Source organism: Triticum dicoccoides, chromosome 1A (genome assembly GCF_002162155.2).
Source record: "Triticum dicoccoides isolate Atlit2015 ecotype Zavitan chromosome 1A, WEW_v2.0, whole genome shotgun sequence".
Lineage (NCBI taxonomy): Eukaryota > Viridiplantae > Streptophyta > Magnoliopsida > Poales > Poaceae > Triticum > Triticum dicoccoides.
This window is the reverse complement of record NC_041380.1, coordinates 208,925,577-208,930,738: the sequence shown is the minus strand read 5'-3', so window position 1 is coordinate 208,930,738 and position 5,162 is coordinate 208,925,577.

Sequence of the window (5,162 nt, the reverse complement as noted above, 5' to 3'; positions counted from 1 at the left end):
CATCCTAGAAGCAATGGACAAGCTGAGAGGGTGAACGCTGAAGTGCTGCAAGGACTCAAGACAAGAACATTTGATACGCTGTAGAAGCACATCACGTGGTGGATCGATGAGCTGCCGGTTGTCCTCTGGTCCCTCAGAACGACACCAAATCGTGCTACCAAGCAGTCTCCCTTCTCCCTAGTCTATGGTGCAGAAGTAGTTATCCCCATGGAACTCATTTACGGGTCGCCTCGAGTGCTTGCCTACGATGAAGTAGCGTAAGATCAGCACCGGTGTGACGATGTTGTGCTACTTGAGGAGAACCGTCTCTAGGCTGCTACGCGTGTTGCATGCTACCAGCAAGCCCTGTGTCGATATCACAGCCACAGGGTTCATGCACGGTGTTTTGAGGAAGGCGACCTTGTCCTCAGGCGCGCTCAGTCTGCCAAAGGTGCAATCAAGTTGACACTAAAGTGGGAAGGTCCTTACAGGGTAGTATGAGTTACTAGACCTGGAGCAGTCCGTCTGGAGACCGGAGATGGCATTCAATTGCAAAACTCATGGAATATTGAGCATCTCCGCAAGTTCTACTCATAAGGCATGGCTGTCGCGCCCTGCCTAGCAGCCACCCTTTTGTACAGGCCTTGCCTCAGCTGCATGTAACCCCTTATACAAAGCTAGGCGCAGACCCCGAGCAGCAGAAAAATAAACGAAGTGCTCGGGGCCGCCGAGAAGTTGCATGCATAAGCATTTCATGAGCATTGCATATAGATAAGATCGCATTTTGCATCATTTCCATCTGTAGGTTCCTACCGAGAACTTGGCCTCTAAAGGGAGCTGGAAAGATGAACCAACACTGCGATCTCCGGCAAGCCAAACAGATAACACTACTAGAGAAAACACTACCAATAGAGTAGGGTTTTTTACATACCAGTAGCGTGGGTTCCCGCGCTACTGCTATGACGCTACAGCTAAATTTTAGCAGTAGCGCATCTTTTACCATGCGCTACAGCTATCTAAGTACTAGTAGCGCTCCATTTTCCACCTACGCTACTACTATCCTAAGTACTAGTAGCGCTCCATTTTCCACCTACGCTACTACTACTGTATGTACTAGTAACGCTCCATTTCCACCCCAGGCTACAGCTAACTAACTAGAAATTAAAAGAATAAAATTTAGATGCAGTATTTGTAGGATCGAGAAGAGGTGTCTAGAGGGGGTGAATAGTCTCTTAGCAAGAAAAGTTGCAGTTTTTAATTTCTTCAAGTTGAAGTGGAGTTTCGGCACAAGTTTGAGCATTCACAATACATATCAAGCAAGCATGACAAGAGTATATAAGCAGTGGAAAGTAAATCATGCAAGTTGCAAGAATGTAAAGGGATGGGGTTGGAGTGTGCAAACGCAATTTGAGACACGGAGATTTTTGGCGTGGTTCCGATAGGTGGTGCTATCGTACATCCATGTTGATGGAGACTTCAACCCACGAAGGGTAACGGTTGCGGGAGTCCATGGAGGGCTCCACCCACGAAGGGTCCACGAAGAAGCAACATTGTCTATCCCACCATGGCCGTCGCCCATGAAGGACTTGCCTCACTCAGGTAGATCTTCACGAAGTAGGCGATCTCCTTGCCCTTACAAACTTCTTGGTTCAACTCCGCAATCTTGACGGAGGCTCCCAAGTGACACCTAACCAATCTAGGAGACACCACTCTCCAAAAGGTAATAGATGGTGTGTTGATGATGAACTCCTTGCTCTCGTGCTTCAAGTGATAGTCTCCTCAACACTCAAAACTCTCTCTCTCTCATAGGATTTGATTTGGTAGAAAGATGATTTGAGTGGAAAGCAACTTGAGGAAGGCTAGAGATCAAGATTGTAACACCCCTACACAAATGACTTCGTCTTGGTCTACCTCGATGACATTTTGGTCTTTTCCAAGAACAAGGAAGATCATGCCAAGCACTTGCGTTTGGTGCTGGATAAGCTCAGAGAACATCAGTTCTATGCCAAGTTCTCAAAGTGCGAGTTTTGGCTCGATGAGGTTCTCTATCTTGGACATATCATCTCTATCAAGGGCATAGCGGTGAATCCTGAGGAGGTGTCTGCAATTGTGAATTGGGAACCACCTCAGAACGTGAAGCAACTCCGCAGCTTCCTTGGTCTCGCAAGCTACTGTCGAAGGTTCGTTGAGAACTTCTCTAAGATCGCGAAGCCTCTTTCCAAACTTCTCCAGAAGCACGTGAAGTACGTTTGGTCTCCTGAATGTGACATCGCTTTCAACACCCTGAAAGAGAAATTAGTCACTGCTCCAGTTCTGACTCCTCCTGATGAATCCAAACCGTTCGAGGTCTTCTGTGATGCCTCTCTTCAAGGTCTTGGTGCAGTGTTGATGCAAGAGAAGAAAGTTGTGGCTTATACTTCTTGCCAGTTGAAGCCCAACGAGAAGAACTACCCCACTCATGACCTCGAGTTGGCGGCAGTTGTTCATGCTCTTTTGACTTGGAGACATCTCTTATTGGGAAGAAAAGTGGACATCTTCATTGACCACAAGAGTCTCAAGTACATCTTCACTCAGCCTAATCTCAACCTCAGGAAGACTCGTTGGGTCGAAATGATTCAAGAGTATAATCCGAGTATCGAATATACTTCAGGCAAGGCCAATGTAATTGCTGACACATTGAGCAGGAAGGCTTACTGCAACAGTCTGATTCTCAAGCCTTACCAACCCGAGCTTTGTGAAGCTTTCCGCAAACTCAATCTGCAAGTTGTTCCTCAAGGATTTCTGGCCAACCTTCAAGTCTCTCCTACTTTGGAAGATCAGATTCGCGAGGCTCAACTTCTTGATGCTATGGTGAAGAAGGTTAAGATTGGGATTGCCAAGAGTCAACCCAAGTACAAGTGTTATCGCCTTGATGACAAGGATACTCTCTTCTTCGAGGATGGCATTGTTGTGCCTAAAGGTGACCTTCGTAAAGTCATTATGAACGAGGCTCACAATTAACTCCTCTCTATCCACCCTGGAAGTACAAAGATGTACTAGGACCTCAAGCAGGCGTATTGGTGGACTCGAATGAAGCGTGAGATTGCTCAGTTCGTGAATGAATGTGATGTCTGCAGAAGAGTGAAGGCAGAACACCAACAACCAGCTGGTCTCCTACAACCTCTTGCCATTCCAGAATGGAAGTTTGACCACATTGAGATGGACTTCGTGACTGGATTTCCAAAGTCCAAGCGTGGCAATGATGCTATATTCGTTGTCATCGACAAACTCACTAAAGTGGCTCCTTTCCTGCCTATCAAAGAGTTTATCACAGCAGCTCAATTGGCAGAGCTATATACCTCTCATATTGTCTCTCTGCACGGCATTCCGCAGTTGATTTCTTCATATCGTGGCAGCATCTTCACCTCGAAGTTTTGGGATTCTTTTTAGAAGGCCATGGGCACCAACATCCGTTTCAGCACAACTTTTCATCCTCAAACTAGCGGCCAAGTCGAGCGTGTCAATCAGATCCTCGAAGATAAGCTCAGGGCTTGCGTTATCTCTTTCGGTATGAAGTGGGAAGATTGTCTTCCATATGCCGAGTTTTCCAACAACAACAGCTTTCAAGCGAGTTCGGGCAAGGCCCCATTTGAAATTCTCTATGGCAGGAAGTGTCGTACTCCTCTTAACTGGTCAGAGACTGGTGAACGTCAACTTCTTGGAAATGACTTGATCACAGAGGCAGAAGAGATGTGCAAAGTCATTCGTGATAACCTCAAAGCAGCGCAATCGCGCCAGAAGAGCTACTATGATAGTAAGCATCGTTATTTGGCTTTCAAGATCGGAGACCATGTTTACCTCCGCGTTTCTCCAATGAAAGGTACTCGTCGCTTCGGTATCAAAGGGAAGCTTGCGCCTAGATACGTGGGTCCTTTCAAGATCGTCAGCAAGAGAGGCGATCTCGCCTATCAACTCGAGCTTCCCTCCAACTTTCCAAACGTGCACGACGTGTTCCATGTCTCTCAGCTCCGCAAGTGCTTCAAGACCCCTGACCGCACCGTCAACTTCGAAGACATTGATATTCAAGAAGACCTTTCTTATCGTGAGCACCCAGTTTCTATTCTTGAATAAACTGACCGCAAGACTCGCAACAAGTCAATCAAATTCCTCAAAGTCAAGTGGTCACACCATTCCGACCGTGAAGCCACCCGGGAATGCGAGGATCACCTCCGTTCTGAATACCCAGAGTTTTTCCAGTCCTAGATCTCGGGACGAGATCCTTTCGTAGTGGTGGAGTGTTGTAACACCCCGGATGTATTTTACCTTATATCTATCCCAACTCTTGCTGTTTCCGGCCTAAGTTATTTTCATTTTCTCTGTTGTTGGGTTTTTGTCTCCGTGTGTTGTTGTCTTTGTCATGCATCTCATATCATGTCATCATGTGCATTGCATTTGCATACGTGTTCGTCTCATGCATCCGAGCATTTTCCCCGTTGTCCGTTTTGCATTCCGGCGCTCCTATGTCCTCCGGTGGTCCTTTCTACCTCTTTTCATGTGTGGAGGTTAAACATTTCCAGATTGGACCAAGACTTGCCATGCGGCCTTGGTTTACTATCGGTAGACCGCCTGTCAAGTTTCGTGCCATTTGGACTTCGTTTGATAATCCAACGGTTAACCGAGGGACCGAAAAGGCCTCGTGTGTGTTGCAGCCCAACACCTCTCCAAACTGGCCCAAAACCCACCTAAGCCTCGCCCATCATCTAGAGCGTTCGATCACGATCGCGTGGCCGAAAACCGCACCTCATTTGGAGCTTCCTAGCTCCCTCCACCTCTATAAATACATCACCCTCTCGAAATCCCAGGTCTCTTTCTTCCCCTAACCCTAGATTTCCCTCGCTCGCCGCCGGACATTGTCTGATCCAGCCGGACACTCCGCCGCCATCCACTCGCGAGCCGACACATGTCCCGCCTGAAGCCCCACTTCGCCATGCCGCCGCCCGGCCCGCGGGAGGCCCCCGCGGCCCGCCTCCGCCGCCACTCGCCCGAGGCCGCGCCTCCCTCGCCGCGCCGCCCGTGCCGGCTGCCGCCTCCGCCGCGACGCGCCTCTTCGCCGGCGCTGACCCCGCCGACCCCGCTCGCCGCCGACTCGCCTCCGGCGCCGCCCGGCCTAGCCCGCGCGCCCCAGTCCTCCGCCGGCCACCGCC